The sequence below is a fragment of the Cervus elaphus genome, chromosome 15 (genome assembly GCF_910594005.1).
Source record: "Cervus elaphus chromosome 15, mCerEla1.1, whole genome shotgun sequence".
Taxonomy (NCBI): domain Eukaryota; kingdom Metazoa; phylum Chordata; class Mammalia; order Artiodactyla; family Cervidae; genus Cervus; species Cervus elaphus.
The window spans coordinates 59577165-59597689 of NC_057829.1; the positions used below are offsets into that span (position 1 = coordinate 59577165).

General features: G+C 36.6%; 1 pseudogene; it reads left to right on the forward strand.

Annotated features, from left to right (window-relative positions):
• Window positions 1–6560: 6560 nt before the first annotated feature.
• LOC122708550 lies at window positions 6561–14249 on the forward strand (annotated as a pseudogene).
• Window positions 14250–20525: the final 6276 nt, after the last annotated feature.

The following is a 20525-nucleotide window of genomic DNA, read 5'->3' on the forward strand; positions in this document are numbered from 1 at the left end:
TTTTACATCCAGGATTTAAACTATATCTTTCCATCAATTACTGGTCTCCATTTGTATAGAAAATGAACTGTTATCCTATTACAAACCTTTGCATATGATGAAGGATTTCTCTGTTGATGCTTTAAACTTTCTCTCTTTTGCCTTGGCTTTTGACAGTTTGATCAAAATGTGCCTTGCTGTGACTCTATTTGGGTTTATAATTCTTGAAGCTTATTTAACTTCTTGGATTCATTGGTTCATGTATTTCACCAAATTCTGAAAGTTTTCAGCAACTCTTTTATTTTTTTATAAAGATTTTTTGAAGTGGACAATTTTTAAAGTCTATTTAATTTGTTACAACATTGCTTCTGTTTTGTGAGGTTTTTTTGTTTTGTTTTTTGACTGGGAGGCATGTGGGATCTTAGCTCCCTGACCAGGGATTGAACCCTTACCTTCTGCATTGGAAGGTGGAGTCTTAACCATTAGACCAACAGGAAAGTTGCCATTCTTTTTTTTAATATTTATTTTCTATTCCTTTGCTCTCTCTTTTCTCAGATTCCCATTAAATGGATGGTGTACACTTGACTGAATTCTATATGTCTCTTCAGTTCAGTTCAGTTCAGTTCAGTTCAGTCACTCAGTCGTGTCCAACTCTTTGGGACCCCATGGACTGCAGCACGACAGTCCTCCCTGACCATCACCAACTCCCGGAGTTTATCCAACGTCATGTCCGTTGAGTTGGTGATGCCATCCAATCATCTCATCCTCTGCAGTCCCCTTCTCCTCCTGTCGTCAATCTTTCCCAGCATCAGGGTCTTTTCCAATGAATCAACTCTTGCCATCAGGTGGCGGAAGTATTGGAGTTTCAGCTTCAGCATCAGTCCTTCCAATGAATATTCAGGACTGATCTCATTTAGGATGGACTGCTTGGATCTCCTTGCAGTCCAAGGGACTCTCAAGAATCTTCTCCAACACCACAGTTCAAAAGCATCAATTCTTCTATGCTCAGCATTCTTTATAGTTCAACTCTCACATCCATACATGACTACTGGAGAAAACCATAGCCTTGACTAGACGGACCTTTGTTGGTAAAGCAATGTCTCTGTTTTTTAATATGATGTCTAGGTTGGTCATAACTTTCCTTCCAAGGAGTAAGCATCTTTTAATTTCATGGCTGCAGTCACCATCTGCAGTGATTTTGGAGCACCCCAAAATAAAATCAGCCACTGTTCCCACTGTTTCCTCATCTATTTGCTGTGAAGTAATGGGACCAGATGTCATGATCTTAGTTTTCTGAATGTTGAGCTTTAAGCCAACTTTTTCACTCTCCTCTTTCACTTACGTCAAGAGGCTCTTTAGTTCTTCTTCACTTTCTTCCATAAAGGTAGTGTCATCTGCATATCTGAGGTTATTTATATTGCTCCCATCAATCTTGATTCCAGCACTGTGCTTCATCCAGCCCAGAGTTTCTCATGATGTACTCTGCATATAAGTTAAATAAGCAGGGTGACAATATACAGCCTTGATGTACTCCTTTTCCTATTTGGAACCAGTCTGTTGTTCCATGGCCAGTTCTAACTGATGCTTCCTGACCTGAATACAGGTTTCTCAAGAGGTAGGTCAGGTGGTCTGGTATTCCCATCTCTTTCAGAATTTTCCAGAGTTTATTCTGATCCACACAGTCGAAGGCTTTGGTGTAGTCAATAAAGCAGAAATAGATGTCTTTCTGGAACTTCTTGCTTTTTTGATGATCCAGCGGATGTTGGGAATTTGATCTCTGGTTCGTCTGCCTTTTCTAAAACCAGCTTGAACATCTGGAAGTTGACGGTTCACGTATTGCTGAAGCCTCGCTTGGAGAACTTGGAGCATTAATTTACTGATGTGTGAGAAGAGTGCAATTGTGTGGGAGTTTGAGCATTCTTTGGGATTGCCTTTCTTAGGGATTGTAATGAAAACGGACCTTTGCCACTCCTGTGGCCACTGCTGAGTTTTCCAAATTTGCTGGCATACTGACTGCAGCACTTTCACAGCATCATCTTTCAGGATTTGAAATAGCTCAACTGGAATTCCATCACCTCCACTAGCTTTGTCCGTCGTGATGCTTTCTAAGGCCCATTTGACTTCACATTCCAGGATATCTGGCTCTAGGTGAGTGATCACACCATCGCAATTATTTGGGTCATAAAGATCTTTTTTGTACAGTTCTTCTGTGTATTCTTGCCACCTCTTCTTAATATCTTCTGCTTCTGTTAGATCCATACCATTTCTGTCCTTTATTGAGCCCATCTTTTCATGAAATATTCCCTTAGTATCTCTAATTTTCTTAAAGAGATCTCTAGTCTTTCCCATTCTATTGCTTTCCCTTTTTTCTTTTTTCTTTCTTTCTTTCTTTTTTTTTTTTGCATTGTTCACTGTCTATTAGGTACTGTTAATTTGTTCTATTAATTTGTTTTGTTAATTTTTTCTGTTACTTTGTCTCTTAGGTTCTGTTAATTTTTTTAATTTAAATTTATTTATTTTAATTGGAGGCTTATTACTTTAGAATATTGTATTGACCAGCAGTGGGATTGCTGGGTCATATGACAGTTCTATTTCCAGGTTTTAAAGCAATCTCCTCACTGTTTTCCATAGTGACTGTACTAGTTTGCAGTCCCACCAAGAGTGTAAGAGGGTTCCCTTTTCTCCACACCCTCTCCAGCATTTATTGCTTGTAGACTTTTGGATAGCAGCCATTCTGACTGGTGTGAAATGGTACCTCATTGTGGTTTTGATTTGCATTTCTCTGATAATGAGTGATGTTGAGCATCTTTTCATGTGTTTGTTAGCCATCTGTATGTCTTCTTTGGAGAAATGTCTGTTTAGTTCTTTGGCCCATTTTTTGATTGGGCCATTTATTTTTCTGGAATTGAGCTGCAGGAGTTGCTTGTATATTTTTGAGATTAATTCTTTATCCATTGTTTCGTTTGCTATTATTTTCTCCCATTCAGAAGGCTGTCTTTTCACTTTGCTTATAGTTTCCTTTGTTGTGCAGAAGCTTTAAGTTTAATTAGGTCCCATTTGTTTATTTTTGCTTTTATTTATTTCCTATACACTGGGAGGTGGGTCATAGAGGATCTTGCTGTGATTTATGTCAGAGAGTGTTTTGCCTATGTTTTCCTCTAGGAGTTTTATAGTTTCTGGTCTTACGTTTAGATCTTTAATCCATTTTCAGTTTATTTGTGTATGGTGTTAGAAAGTGTTCTAGTTTCATACTTTTACAAGTGGTTGACCAGTTTTTTTCAACACCACTTGTTAAAGAGTGTCTTTTCTCCATTGTATATTTCTGCCTCCTTTGTTGAAGATACAGTGTCCATAGGTGCATGATTTATCTCTGGGCTTTCTATTCTGTTCCACTGATCTATATTTCTGTCTTTGTGCCAGTACCATACTGTCTTGATGACTGTGGCTTTGTAGTAGAGACTGAAGTCAGGCAGGTTGATTCCTCCAGTTTCATTCTTCTTTCTCAAGATTGCTTTGGCTATTCAAGGTTTTCTGCATATCCATACAAATTGTGAAATTATTTGTTCTAGTTCTGTGAAAAATACCTTTGGTACCTTTATAGGGATTGCATTGAATCTACAGATTGCTTTGGGTAGTATATTCATTTTCACTATATTGATTCTTCCATTCCATGAACAAGTCTCCATCTATTTGTATTCCCTTTCATTTCTTTCATCAGTGTTTTATAGTTTTCTATATATAGGTCTTTTGTTTCTTTAGGTAAATATATTCCTAAATATTTATTCTTTTTGTTGCAATGGTGAATGGAATTGTTTCCTCAATTTCTCTTTCTGTTTTCTCATTGTTAGTGTATAGGAATGCAAGGGATTTCTGTGTGTTAATTTTATATCCTGCAACTTTACTATATTCATTGACTAGCTTTAGTAATTTTCTGGTGGAATCTTTGGGGTTTTCTATGTAGAGGATCATGTCATCTGCAAACAGTGAGCGTTTTACTTCTTCTTTTCCTATCTGGATTCCTTTTATTTCTTTTTCTGCTCTGATTGCTGTGACCAAAACTTCCAAAACTATGTTGAATAGTAGTGGTGAGAGGAGGCACCCTTGTCTTGTTCCTGACTTTAGTGGAAGTGCTTTCAATTTTTCACCATTGAGGAAAATGTTTGCTGTGCCTTTGTCATATATAGCTTTTATTCTGTTGAGGTATGTTCCTTCTATTCCTGCTTTCTGGAGAGTTTTTATCATAAATGGCTGTTGAATTTTGTCAGAGGCTTTCTCTGCATCTATTGATATAATCATATGGTTCTTATCTTTCAGTTTGTTAATATGGTGTATTATGTTGATTGATTTGCAGATATTGAAGAATCTTTGCATCCCTGGGATAAACCCCACTTGGTCATGGTGTATGATCTTTTTAACATGTTGTTGGATTCTGTTTGCTAGAATTTTGTTAAGGATTTTTGCATCTATGTTCATCAGTGATATTGGCCTGTAGTTTGCTTTTTTTGTGGCATCTTTGTCAGGATTTGGTATTAGGGTGATGGTGGCCTCATAGAATGAGTTTGTAAGTTTACCTTCCTCTGCAATTTTCTGGAAGAGTTTGAGTAAGATAGGTGTTAGCTCTTCTCTAAATTTTGGTAGCACTCAGCTGTGGAGCCATCTGGTCCTGGGCTTTTGTTTGCTGGAAGATTTCTTATAACAGTTTCAATTTCCATGCTTATGATGGGTCTGTTAAGATGTTTTATTTCTTCCTGGTTCAGTTTTGGAAAGTTGTACTTTCCTAAGAATTTGTCCACTTCTTCCAAGTTGTCCATTTTGTTTGCACATAGTTGCTGATAGTAGTCTCTAATGATCCTTTGTATTTCTGTGTTAATGTTGTGATTTCTCCATTTTCATTTCTAATTTTGTTGATTTGGTTCTTCTCCCTTTGTTTCTTGATGAGTCTGTCTAATGGTTTGTCAATAGCTGCTTTTAGCTTTGTTGACTTTTCCTATGGTCTCTTTTGTTTCTTTTGCATTTATTTCTGCCTTAACTTTTAAGATTTCTTTCCTTCTACTAACCCTGAGGTTCTTCATTTCTTCCTTTTCTAGTTGCTTTAGGTGTAGAATTAGGTTATTTATTTGACTTTTTTCTTGTTTCTTGAGGTAAGCCTGTATTGCTCTGAAGCTTCCCCTTAGTACTGCATTTACAGTGTCCCATAGGTTTTGGGTTGTTGTGTTTTCATTTTCACTTGTTATTATGCATATTTTCATTTATATTTTTATTTCTTCTGTGATTTGTTGGTTATTCAGCAGTTTGTAGTTCAGCCTCCATATATTGTAATTTTTAATAGTTCTCTTTTAATTGACATCTAATCTTACTGCATTGTGGTCAGAAAAGATGCTTGAAATGATTTCAATTTTTTTGAATTTACCAAGGATAGATTTATGGCCCAGGATGTGATCTATCCTGGAGAAGGTTCTATGTGCACCTGAGAAAAAGGTGAAATTCATTGTTTTGAGGTGAAATGTCCTATAGATATCAATTAGGTCTAACTGGTCTATTGTATCATTTAAAGTTTGTGTTTTCTTGTTAATTTTCTGTTTAGTTCTATCCATAGGTGTGAGTGGGGTATTAAAGTCTCCCACTATTGTTGTTTTATTATGTTAATAAATTATGTTTATGTTAATTTTCCCATTCATACTTGTTAGCATTTGCCTTACATATTGCAGTGCTCCTATGTTGGGTACATATATATATTTATAATTGTTATATCTTTTTCTTGGATTGATCCTTTGATCATTATGTAGTTCTCTTCTTTGTCTCTTTTCATGGCCTTTATCTCAAAGTCTATCCTATCTAATATGAGTATTGCCACTCCTGTTTTCTTTTGGTCTCTATTTGCGTGGAATCTTTTTTCCAGCCCTTCACTTTCAGTCTGTATGTGTCTCTTGTTTTGAGGTGGGTCTCTTGTCAGTTCAGTTCAGTTCAGTAGCTCAGTCGTGTCAGACTCTTTGCGACCCCATGAATCGCAGCACACCAGGCCTCCCTGTCCATCACCACCTCCTGGAGTTTACTCAAACTCATGTCCATTGAGTCTGTGATGCCATCCAGCCATCTCATCCTATGTCGTCCCCTTCTCCTCCTGCCCCCAGTCCCTCCCAGCATCAGGGTCTTTGCCAATGAGTCAACTCTTCGCATGAGGTGGCCAAAGTACTGGAGTTTCAGCTGCAGCATCAGTCCTTCCAATGAACACCCAGGACTGACCTCCTTTAAGATGGACTGGTTGGATCTCCTTGCAGTCCAAGGGACTCTCAAGAGTCTTCTCCAACACCACAGTTCAACAGCATCAATTTTTTGGCACTCAGCTTTCTTCACAGTCCAACTCTCACATCCATACATGGCCACTGGAAAAACCATAGCTGTCCAAGAAAATACCAAATATGATGCATAATCATAATTGCCTTACCAGGGAGGATTGTTTATTTAGTCAAAATGATGTTAAAATGAATATTATAACAGCCAAATTTGTGGTGTAAATATATTGGGGAAATGGACTAAGGGGATTTGTGTGTGAATGTGTGCGTGATTTTGTATGAGGGGGGATGCAGATGTAAATTTTTATCTTTCATACCAGGACATCACATATTGTTTAAAAATCTGTAAGTAAGAAACAGAAACGGAAAGTCATTATTCAGAAGTAGGACAAGAATTTCAGAAGAAATTGCTAGAGCTTTGAAAGTGTGTCATTTGGCAATTGGAGAATGAAGAGTAGCTTTACAAATTGCACACACATTTCACAAATACAATAAAACACATATATTATAATTTAACTTTACAACCCACACTCTTATGTATTATGACAAGTACTTTTATTTCAGTAGTAAAATAGTTTCCAAAAAGAAAAGGAGCTAAGTTTCTTACAGGCAAAAGTTTTTAAAAATGTGTATAGTATTCTTCTACCCACTCACCGTTTTCCCAGCGAATGTTACAAAGAATTGTCAAATACCTTATTAAACATATAATATACCATCGTTATCATAATGCCTAATGATCCTGCATTAAAACATAATTCAAAAAAAGTACTATTACCATAATTACAATGAAATAGTTTTCCTTATCATTTCAATCTCAGTTGTTACTGTACTATAATTACAACCCAATAGCTCAGTTGAAAAATAAAATCCGCCTGTAATTCAGGAGACCCCAGTTCAATTCCTGGGTTGGGAAGATCTGCTCCAGAAGGGATAGGCTACCCACTCCAGTGTTCATGGGCTTCCCTTGTGGCTCAGCAGGTAAAGAATCCGCCTGCAATGTGGGAGACCTGGGTTCGATCCCTGGGTTAGGAAGATCCCCTGAAGAAGGAAAAGGCTTCCACTCCAGTATTCTGGCCTGGAGAATTGCATGAACTAAATAGTCCTTGGGGTCCCAAACAGTTGGACATGACTGAGTGACTTTCACTATCACTACTATATATATGTGTGTGTGTGTGTGTGTGTGTGTGTAATTTTGATACAAAATCAATATTAGATTTCCGTTTTCTTTTTGCAAGGACTATAGTTTCTTGTGTTTATGTTCTGTTTATATTTTGAAACATTTCGTCATTTCTGTATTTATTACTATGTATTCCACGCTTAGTCGCTCAGTCATGTCTGACTCTTTGCAACCCCGTGGACTGTAGACGACCAGGCTCCTCTGTCCATGAGGATTCTCCAGGTGATAATACTGGAGTGGGTTGCCATTCCTTTCTCCTGGGGATCCTTCCCAACCCAGGGATGGAACCCAGGTCTCCTGCATTGCAGGTGGATTCTGTACCGTCTGAGCCACCAATATAGAGATATTTATTGATATATCCTAAGCCTAGCTTGTAGGAGACTTACCCTGTCTCTATATTATAGCCTTTTTCTCTATATACTTAGGTGCATTCCTAGGCATATAATTGATGTTTAAAATGATATTGGGACTTCTTCATAATGCCTATTTATCTCTGAATTTGTATGGAAATGTGGTGTGTCTTTTTCTTTATCCATCAGTCTGAATTGTCTCTTATCAGCTAAGGTCCAGGAAGAGACTGACTGTATGACTGGCAGACACTGGAGCCTCTGCATGCAAACAAGGGCTACATACCCTACACGAATGCTGTGATCCACAAGATCCAGAGATACGTTGACCTGACTCCCATCAGTCTGCCCCATGCGGTGACCCATGACATTAACGTCAGAAACTACCTCATCCCCAAGGTAAGATTAATTTCTCTTATACTGACCTCAGTGGTGAAATTCTCCTTTTAAGTATGGGTGCAATTTTCTATGACTACAATATGAGAGAAGTTTAAAAAAAAAAAAACACCCATATTTGTGGCAGCTTAATGGGTTCTGTGTTATTTTTAGTTTAGTCTATAAAATTTTAGAACAGGTTTTGATGGCTGGTGGTATAAATATTCCAAATTTATTCTGCTTCTTTAATCTTGTTTGGCTAATCTTAGCTGTTGACATTTCCAAATGAATGTTAGTATCAGTTTGTAATTTATCATAACACTCTGCTGGGATTTTTAATCAGAGTGACAGAAGATGAAATTGGAAAGATTTATAACATGCTGAATCTTTCAACTAATGGATTTGATAAATGTCCCCAATTTTGAAGGGGTTTTCTTTAATTTTTTCAGTAATGGTTTTCTTTTGGTGATTTGACTTGCAAATCTTACATTTATTTTTAATTGCTACCTGTTATTGTTGCTATAAATTTTTTAAAAGGCCTCTTCCAGTCTTTTATCTAAAATCTGAAAATATAATAAATGTTATGATTTTGATGACCTTATCTGTAGCAACCTTGCTAAATTTAATATGATTGCCAAAATTTCTCTCTAGATTAATCGCAATCTCTCTATACATTGTCCTGCTTTGTGGATTAATACCTTTGTTTTGTCCTTGTTTCATTTCTGATCTGCAGTAGAGCAGAGGTTAACATCTCACTACTGAGAATGATTTTTATATACATTTTGTTATAAATTTAAAAATCAGATTAGGGAAACTTACCTACTCATTTTTAATGCTTTCTTTTAGTCATGAACATGTATGTAGTTTTTTCACTTGACAATTTTATCTACTGGTATGTTTGAAGATATTGGCCTCATATTCCCACTAAATACACATAAGTATATACAGCTGGATTCGATATGCCACATAGGTTCAGTACTTCTCTGTTTACAGTCATTAGAAATTTTGGTTCTACAATTTTTCTTCCTCAAAATTTTCTTGTCATATTTCTGTTATCAAGGTAATTCTGGTATCATAAAATTAGATGAGAAATATTCCATAATATGAGTGTATTTTTATTGTCTTCCCCTCTTCTACTTATGGTCAATTAGTTGTGTCTTCAAAATGCTTTGTTACTTTTGGTTAAATATCCATTATTATAAACAAAAAAATGCATGGTTTTGGATGGTATTTATTTTCTTCCAGAAAGGGTTCATCCCTCTTCTCCGTGGCAGACAGAATGATACAACCTCTCCCATTTTGAGTAAAATTTGGACATTGACACACACTAAAATTAACTTTAGGTGTCAGCTTACTTCTCTGAGATTCTCCCAAGTATGGAATATTGAGATGGATTTTTGCCTTAGCAGATTTCTAATGCTTTCTAACATACAATTTCTGTATACATTCAGACTTTCTAGTTGGTGTGCTGAAAACTACTCTATTCCACTTGAAGCCAAGACATGCTGGTATTCATATTAGAAAAGATCATAACCAAAATTTATATTTTGTTGTAAGTAATAAGATTGGTAAGGCTTCAGGTACTAATGCCAGTTTTTGGAGAAGACAGACTTGCTGACTTTACCAAGAGGTTATGGGACTTGTCTCAGTGATCACCAGTTTTGCACAAGGGTTAGGACTTCAGATCAACTACTTTTTCACCAAAGGATATAATAAGAAAAGACTTTTTAAAAAATATTGAGTTTAAGGTAATAAATAGTCAAATTTGGTTTTTCTTTTATTTCCAAGTAAATGGGAAACAATACACTAGAAATCAGAATGGAATGACTCATCTTTCACATCTACTGTAATAGGGAATAACCAATATATTGTCATATGTATATTCCCAAGTGTACATTGAAAATGACCATTCCCTTCTGTATGGCCATCTCAGAATATTGGCAGGCTGATTTTACTTTTTTACCAATCAGATAAGTGATTTCTTTTATCCAAGGCTGGAGCCACTGAGATAATTGTCTAAGACAGGAGTTGGTAAACTTTTTCTCAAGTATGCCAAAGTGTAAATATTTCAGACTTTGGGGTCTTTCACTATCTGATTCCAGTATTCACTTCTGCAGCTGCAGCACGGAAGCAGTCATAGACATATTGAAACAAATGTGAATGGCTGTATTCCAGTCTTTATGGAAACTCAATTTGAGATTTTATATAATGTTCATGTGTATCAAAATGTTTTTCTTCATTGATGTTTTTCAACTTAAAATATACAGCTCATTGTACAAAAACAGATGGTAGGCTATATTTGCACGTGGGTTGTCGGCATCTAAGATTGTCTATGTCTAATAGAACACTTTGCAGTGCTATGAGATTGGTTTGTAATAGTTTTGTTTGGGTTTTTTGTTTGTTTGTTTGTTTGTTTCTCTAAAGAACATTTCCTAGCACAGGGTCCCAAAGATTTACTCTTAACTATTGCTAAACTTTATAATCTTAGTTTATACATTTAGATTATTGATTCAGGGCTTCCCAGGTGGTGCTAGTGGTAAAGAACCTGCCTGCCAATGCAGGAGACATAGATTATTGATTCATTCAGTTAATTTTTATTCATGATGGGAAATAATGATTATGTTTCCCTTTTTATGAACATGAATCTCATCCAATTTCTGGAGCAACATTTGAAGAGAGTATATTGGTTTTTGTATCTTTTTAAAAGTTTTTTATTCATTTATTTATGTATCACTGTGCTGGGTCTTTGTTGCCACAAGGATTTTTCTCTAGTTGCAGCCAGCGGGGGCTACTGTCTAGTTACTGTGTGTGGGCTTTTCATTACAGTGGCTTTTCTTGTTGCAGAGCATTGGCTCTAAGGCGCATGGACTTGAGTACTTGTGTTAAGTGGGTTCAGTAGCTGTCACTCCTGGGCTCTAGAGCACAAGCTCAGTAGTTGCAACACATGGACTTAGTTGCTCCACAGCACAAAGGATCTTTCTGGATCAGGGGTCTATCCCGTTGGTGTCTCCTGCATGTGCAGTGGATTTTTACCACTGAGCCACCAGAGAAGCCTCTTTTTTTGTACCTTTGAACTTGCATAAAAATATACAAAGGAATAATAAAAGAGTTGCAGACCTTTTGTATAATAAAATTAGGGGATGGAAGCCTTCCCCAAGTTTGCATTATTTTTAAAACATGAAAAACTTGTTTTATGTATATGTAATACATGAATTTGTGTGTATATCTGCTTTGCAATGTCGGTGGAAATCATCAATAAGCAATCTCTAATAGGAAAAGAAAAGATTTTTGAGTCAAACTGAGGGCTATAAACCAGAAGGCAACCTCAGATAACTCTGAAGAACTGCTCTGTATTTTCCACACAGTTTTATACCTTGTCAAAACGAAGAACATCAAGAAGTCAGGGATAGATTCTTTTGAGGTTTAAAACAACACCAATAAAAGATCAGCATGGACACAGAGAGTTAGTATGTCTTTGGCGGCTGGGAGGGAAGTCTTATCATTGGAGTTCCGGCATTGGTGTCCCGGGAACAGGACATTTAATCTTTATATTTAGTATGGACATTTCTGGTCAGTGCATCTTTTTCTTCAATGATTAAACAAATGTACAGTGTGTTTGATAGCCTACAAACTGTTTTTATTTTAGTTAATATAATATTCAAGTTAAATTATGTATAAGCCAGAATGACTTCCCCATACCTCAATATGTGAAAATTTCTTCCATTAGTATCCATTTAACAATCTGTTCATTTACACATCATTACCTCCCTACTTCAGTATGTATTCCTCAAAAATTTTTATATACAGAGCAGGAATAGCATATATACAGAAGAGTTGTCATTGATTCAACAATATTATCTAATATATAAGTTATATGCAAAATTTCCCAGTTTTCCTCAAATAACAATTTTTCTTTTTTAAAAAGATTTTCTTTATTGATTTTTTGGGGGGAATAACCTTTACAGCTTTTCTTTTTTTTTCATTGCAAATCAATATCCAGCCAGGAGCAAGCCTAACATTTGGTTATCTTTCCCTGTTTTCTCATGTTATCAGTTCTCTTTGCCTTGTTTGTTTTCTTTTAGTACATTTAACTTTGTGAAGAGTTCAGTTTAGCAGTCATGTAAAATTTTCCTCAGACTGGTTTTATGTGATTGTTTTCTGGACACAGATTCCAGTTATGACTTGGTAAGAGAATTACATGGGTGCTTTGTGTGTCCCGCTGAAATTCATTAGGGAGGTGGAGCACGTCGTGTCACTTATCCCATTGTTGGTTATGCAATGTTGTCCACATGATAAAGTGGTATCTGCCAGATTTCTCTACGGCAGAAGTGTTTTTTATATTCAATTAACTGAATGTTTCTTTCTGGCTTTCTGAATATGATGCTTCTTATTCATTTACCTAGCAGTTTTTAGCATTAATAGATACAATTTGCTTCAATTAATGATCCTAAGCTGAATTGTTTTAAAATAATTTTTCAAATTTTGTCATCCTTCCTGAATTTCAAAGCTAGGATTAATCTGCAATAAAGTCTACTCTATATTTTTAAAATTAAGACAAATAGTTTGTGTGGCAGTGGTAAACACTAATATTTATTACTGTGCTCAGTGTTGTTAAAACAAAAGAGGTTATAACTCCAGATATTTCAAATTAACAATAATGACTTGTTTTAAATCATAAACCACATATGAGATTAAGTCATAAACCTCATATGAGATGAGTGAAAATTGGCATAATAAAATAAAGCAGCTGGTGGGGACTTATACCAGTATGATAAGCAGATTGGATTAATAAGGTCTGACACCCTAGGGCCCAGGTACTGAGTATTTCAGATGCTGTCGAAGTTCACATTTGCAACATCACTGTCACTTGTCTTAAACTTATCCTTGTTTGTTACCTGTTTCTGCTGCCTCAAAATGCCACTGCTCTTCTCTGGACCTAAGATCATTCATCTATATCATAAGACTGGAGTAAATGATTTGCAACCTTTCTTCCAGCTCCATGACTTCTTCATAGTTCAGTTTGTCTTCATCTGTTCTTTCCAGGGTACAGATGTATTAACATCCCTGACTTCTGTGCTACATGATGACAAAGAATCACCAACTCAGAAGTGTTTGAACCTGACCACTTCCTGGATGAGAGTAGAAACTTTAAGAAGACTGACTACTTCATGGCTTTCTCAGCAGGTAACTTAAATTTATTTTCTTCACTACTTCAGAGGACAAGATTACCTTTTGGTGATCAGTGGGAACTTACATAGTTCTCGCTCTGGGGCTGGTAAAAATGTTCTTTGTCTATGGTAAGGGGCAGCAGTCCCAGGGCCACACACTTTCACTGCTCATGATACATCCTCATTCTTGGGCTAGATTACCGGAACTTTGGAGAGGTGACCCAGTTATTTCAAACTCACAAGGAAAATTTGAGCTAGGTACTGAAAAAGCCCAAGAAGTTAATCTTAACCAAAAGGAACCATGTGTTATAAAACTTGAAACTTCAAGGTGTTTTGGAGGTTGATGAAGAGTAGATATACTTACAGCAGAGAAGAGGCTGCGAAGAAATAAAAGTAACATATTGGGACCATCAAGCCAAGAACAAAAATACAACCAAGGTATGAGTGTTTCTAGAAAAAAATTTATGGAAACTTGAAAATATTAAATTGCAGCTATAATGTATGGATACTTGGTATAGTGCTGATACTCAGTAAATATTTGTTGAAAGAAGGATGCCTGTTAAGGTAAAATGTTACATGGATAACACGTGTGTCCACTTTTGTCCATCTGTCTATCCCACCTTCCATCCATCCATTCAAACATTCATCAAATGATTACTACATAGTCTCTTTCTGACAACCAGTAACGCAGTGTTCAAGAAGTATGTGCTCACTATGTTTGTTATTTTCAGGAAAACAGACTTGTGGGTGAGAGTACCTAGCATGGTGCTGTTTTTATTCCTGAGCACAATTTTAGAAAAAATTTACCTTTAAATCTGTAGTTGATCCAAGGGACATCGATACCACCCCAATTGCCAGTGGGTTTGCTTCTCTGCTGCCTCCTTACCAGCTCTGCTTCATTCCTGGGTGAGGAATGTGTTAGATCATTTGACTTCTGTGGTGTTGTCTTCAACTCTCTCTTATCTTGGGCATCCTTCACCTGTTTCTCATCAATCTTTCCTGAGAATAGCTTCTCTGACCTTTCCTCATTCATTGTACAGGCAGAAATGTGTCTGCTGTTCTTCATACTCTGTAACATCTGTATTGGAGACCATATATACAAATACTTATCTAACACTGTGTAGTATTCCCTACGTGGGCTTTCCCAGGGGGTGCTAGTGGTAAAGAACCCACCTACCAATGCAGGAGACTTAAGAGACGTGGGTTTGATCCCTGGGTTGGGAAGATCTGCTGGAGAAGGAAATGGCAACCCACTCAAGTATTCTTGCCTGGAGAATCCCATGGACATAGGAGCCTTGCAGGCTACAGTCTATAGGATTGCAAAGTGTTGGACATGAATGAAGAGACTTAACACAAACATGCACACTCCATACTCCATACTAGCTGCATGCATGCTAAGTCACTTCAGTCCAACTCTTTGCAACCCTACAGTCTGCAGCCCGCCAGGCTCCTCTGTCTGTGGGATTATCCAGGCAAGAATATGGAATGGGTTGCCATGACCTCCTTCAGGGTATCTTCCCAACCCAGGGATTGAACCCAAGTTTCTTACATGTCTTGGATTGGTAGGTGGGTTCTTTAACACAAGCAACACCTGGGAAGTCCACATAGTACTAGGCACTCCAGATAAAATAAGGTGATTAGTGTATACCAATGCAGATCCATTTCTCCTGTATATGTTCCTAGTGAAAAGCAGAGCTTGATAAATCACTTCTCAAATTTGTGCACATTGTAGGTAAGAAAAGAAAGGAAAAAGTGCAAAGATATCATTCTGGGTTGCCATGCCCTCTTCTAGGTGATCTTCCCAACCCAGGGACCAAACCCAGGTCTCCCACATTGTAGGCAGAGTCTTTATTGTCTAAACCACCAGGGAAGCCCTGGTTGCATGTTCCCTAAAGTTAATTCTTTCTGGGTTTGATGTGTCTGGATTCACATTCACTAAGGGTGCAGAAGTCTTTCAACTAGGTTCTGGATTATTTTTACAAAGAGGAGTGCTCCACATGTTGCTCTGAATCAAAGTGGCCATTGGGGGATGAAAAGTTCAGAGCTTCCTATTATGGCATTTTACTAATGTTATATCCTCTTGTGTGAGTTTCAGCAGATTGTGTGCTTAGAAATTGACCCATTTCAACTAAGCTATCAAATTCATCGATGTACAGCTGTTAATAATACTATTTTATTATGCTTTTAATGTCCATGGCATCAAAGAAATGACCCGCCATTTTAACTACAACTTATTTAATTTGTGTCTTCTTGACTTGGCAGGTGAGGGTAGCCCTGGGTATAGGTTTATCAATTCTATTCTAAAGAACCACCTTTGGTTTCATGGATTTTTTTTTTTCCTGGTGATTTCTTACACACAATCTCATTGATTTTTATTCTGATTTTCATATATAGTTTTCTGTGGCTTAGTTTGAATTTTAATTTCTCACCATTACTGATCTCAATATTCCTACTGGGGAAAACTGCCCCTGAAAGCAATTGTTCTCCCTTTCAAATGCAAACCTCAGTTAACCTTTGGTTGCATGTTACCTAGAGTTAATATAGTAGTAGAAATTCTTCCTGAAGCATTTGATGAGGCTAGTATTTCATGAGGTTAGTATTACCCTAATTCAGACAAAGACATTACAAAAGAGGAAAAGCACAGACCAATATTTTTCATGAACATAGATGCAAAATTCCTCAGCAAAATATTAACAACGCAAATCCAACAATGTCCAATCAGATTTATTTAAGGTGTCCATGACTGATTCATGCACTGATTCAGTATTTGAAAATCAATCAGTGTAAACAATCACATCAACAAATTAAAGACTAGAAATCACAAAATTGCATTTTTGTTTATGTGTAACAATCATCTGACAAAATCCAAAACCCACTCATGATAGAAACTCTCAGCAAACTAGGAATGGAGGGGCAACTTCCTTAACTTGAGAAAGAACATCTACAAAGTAGTCACAGTTAACATCATTGTCATTGGTGAGAAACTAGAAGCTTTCCTGCTAAAATGAGGGGTAAGGCAAGATATCCTCTGTCATCATTCCTATTTGATCTTGTAGTAAGACAGGAAAAGGAAATAAGAGGAGTATGCAGATTGAGAAAGAAGAAACAAAACTCTCTTTATTTCAGACAATGTAATTTTCTATGTATAAAATCACCCAAAAGTTTTTTAAAAAAACTCCAGGAACTACTACTAATAAGCAATTTTAGCATGGTTTCAGTATATAATATTGTAAAGTGAAATTTTCTCAGTGGTGTCTGACTCTCCAGGCCTGAATACTGGAATTCTCCAGGCCAAAATACTGGACTGTGTAACCCTTCCCTTCTCCTGTGGATCTTCCCAACCCACGGATCAAACCCATGTCTCCCACATTGCAGGCAGATTCTTTACCTGCTGAACCACAAGAGAAGTCCGTAGTGTTTACATATAGCCATCAGTTTCTTTCCTATATACTAGCAACTAACAATTGGAATTTGACATTAAAAACACAATATTATGTACATTAAAACAAAATTGAACTGCTTAAATCTAAATCTGACAATACCTGTACAAGTTCTATTCAAATAAAACTATAATACTCTGATTAAAGAAACCAAAGAGGCTCTAAATAATAGGAAGTATATTCCATGTCCAGCAATAGGAGGTCTCAGAATTGTGTAGTATTTAGTTCTCCCCAATTTAGTGTTCTTCCCTGGTGAATCAGTTGGTAAAGAATCTGCCTACAATACAAGAGACCCAGGTTCGACCCCTAGGTGGAAAATATCACCTGGAGAAGGAAATGGCAACCCACTCAAGTATTCTTGCCTGGAAAATCCCATGGACAGAGAAACCTGGTTGGCTACAGTCCATGGGGTCGCAAAGAGTCAGACACGATTGAACATCTGAGCAATTTAGTATAAGATTCAATGCTATCCTAATCAAAATCTCAGCAAGATTTTTGTTAAGATATGGACAGTCTTTTCTAAAATCTGTGTGAACAGTTTAAAGACCCAGAATAGCCAACACAATATTGAAGAAAAAGAACAAGGACAGAGCACTGATACTATATGACTTAAGACTTACTGTAAGCTACAGTGTTTAAGACAGTGTGGTATTGATGAAAGCATAGAGATATGGATCAGTGGAACAGAAGAGGGAGGCTAATTATTGTTGTTGTTTATAGTTACTCAGTCATGTCTGACTCTTTGTGACTCCACGGACTGTAGTCCACCAGGCTCACTGCTGTCCATGGGAATTTCCAGGCAAGAATACTGCAGTGGATTGCCATTTCCTAGATATAAATATAGAAAACTGAGCTTTGACAAAAGAGCAAAGTAATCCAATGGAAAAATATAGAGGACAGTTTTTTCAGCAAAAGTTTCTCCCACTATGGAATATTCTCTCCCCCAATCCTGTCTCTCTTTTCCACACACACACACAAGATCTTATACCCTTTGCAAAAGTTAATTCAAGTAGATCATAGCCTTAAATGTAAAGAAGACATATATATTCAGTGGAATATTACTCAACCTTGAAAAATAATGAAATAATGCCATTTGCAGCAACATGGATGGATGTAGAGATTATCATACTAAAAATGAAGTCAAACAGAGAACAACAAATGTATGATATTGGTTATGTGTGACATCTTAAAAAAAATGATACAAGTGAACTTACATACAAAACAGAAATAGACTCACAGACAGAGAAAACAAATATGGTTTTCCAAGGGGAAGGGAGACAGAGGAATAAACTAGGAGTCTGAAATGAACATATACATCACACTGTATATAAAATAGATAATCAATAAGGATCTGCTATATAGCAGAGGAACCAATATTCAGTATTTTGTAATAACCTATAACTGAAAGAATCTAAAAAGGATATATATATATAAATGAATCACTTTACTATACACCTGAAACATAATACAGCATTGTAAATCAACTGTACTTCAATTTAAAATAAATAAATATCTGTACATGAATCTTTATAATTGCTTTATTCATAATTGCCAAAACTCAGAAGAAGCCAAGATGTCCTTCAATAGGTGAATGGATAAGCAAACTGTAATATATGCAAACAATTGAATATTGCTTTTTTCCCTTAGAAAAGACCTATCAGACCATGAAAACACATGGAAGAACTTAATGAGAATTACTAAGTGAGAAAAATCAATCTGAAGACTACATTGCAAAATTATGAATACAGTGAAAAGATCATCAGTTGCCAGGGGCGTGGTGGAGGGAGGGACCAGTAAGTGAATCACAGGGCATTTTTAAGGTAATGTTGTTGTTCTGTATGATACTACAGTGGTAGAGTATCATACAGAATAGCAGAGACATGACTCTGCCGACAAAGATCCGTATAGTCAAGGTTGTGGTCTTCCCAGTGGTCATGTATGGTTCTGAGAGCTGGACTGTAAAGAAGGCAGAACGCCAAAGAATAGATGCGTTTGAACTCTGGTACTGGAGAAGACTCCCGAAAGTCCCTTGGACAGCAAAGAAATCAAACCAGTCAATCTTAAGGGAAATTAACCCTGAATACTCACTGGAAGGACTGATGCTGAGGCTGAGGCTCCAGTATTTTGGTCATCTGATGTGAACAGCCAACTCACTGGAAAAGTTCATGATGCTGGGAAAGATTGAAGGCAGAGGAGCAGAAGGCATCAGAGGATGAGATGGCTGGATGGCATCACTCATGCAATGGACACGAACTTGAGCAGACCTCAGGAGATGGTGAAGGACAGGGAGACCTGGCGTGCTGCAGTCCATGGGATCACAAAGAGTAGGACATGACTGTGCAACTGAACAACAACATGACCATATACCAGAAAGACAGTGAAAACACTAATTCAAAATGATAAATGCACCCCAGTGTTCATAGTAGCACTACTTACACTTGCCAAGATAAGGAAGCATCTCAGTGTCCATCAATAGATGACTAGGCAAGAAGATGTGGTCTGTATATTTATACTGGAATATAATATAATCTTCAATAAAATAACTACTCAGCCATTAAAAAGGATGAAATTCCACCAGTTGCAACAAAGTGGATAGTCCTAGAAAATATTATGCATAGTGAAATATGTCAGACAGATAAAAAATTATTGTATGATCACTTATATCAGGAATTGAAAATATAATGAAAATGAATGTATATGCAAAACAGAAACAGACTCACAAATATAGAAAACTAAGTAGTGCTTACTAAATGGGTGAAAGGAGGGGCGTGTGTCAAGTGAGGAGTATTAAGAGATACAAACTACTGTGTATAAAATAGATTAGCAATAAAGATATATTGTACTGCACAGTCAATTATAGCCATTATCTTTTAGTAATAGTGGAGTATAATTTGTAAAAATACTGAATCACTATGTTGTACACCTGAAACTAATATAATATTAGAAACCAATTGTGCTTCAATAAAAATAAAATAATTTCTATTAATTAAAAAAAAACATGAATTCACAACTCTAGCCAAACCGAAGTTTGCATTATTCAATGACAATGAAGGAGTTAATGATGATGACCTCTTGATCATTAGGACAGCCAGAAGAATGTTATTTGATGTGAGACAGTATTGAATTGGGAGATGGAAAACTTGGATTTTCACTCAAGGCTTCGAACTAATGCAATGAGGAAACATCATCCAAGTCAATTTTCTAATTGCCCCTTAGAAAAAAGAAAGACTGGACTAATTGATCTCAGAGATTCCTTGAATCTTTAAATTATCTTTGATTCTATTATTCTATAAAAAGCAATGAGCTTTTAACAGAAGGAAAGTGGAACAAAGCAGGCACACTCATTTCTCAAAGAATAAAAGGGAAGCTCTAAAGAAAGTGACCGAATAGATTTCATCCACAATAAACTGTTCAGTTATTTTAGGGTTTAGAGCTACATGGGTTAGGCAGCAAATTACTGCATCTCTTTGTTGTAAATAAAAGCTACTCTGAGTCTTAGACTCAATCAAGTTTACAGGTTAGAAAACTAAACTTTTCTGACCCCCATTTTAATCAGCTGGTACAGTAATTATTAACCAAGTCAACATATTTGGAAATTCACTGACTAGGATGAATCCCAAAATATTGAATCATGCCACATACACAGTTAGTGTGGTGACCCTGGTGAACTGAACGTTTGGTTTGGGGGAAGCACACATGACTTAAGAGATGTGAGTTCCAGTCTCAGCTCTAACAGATGCAGATAC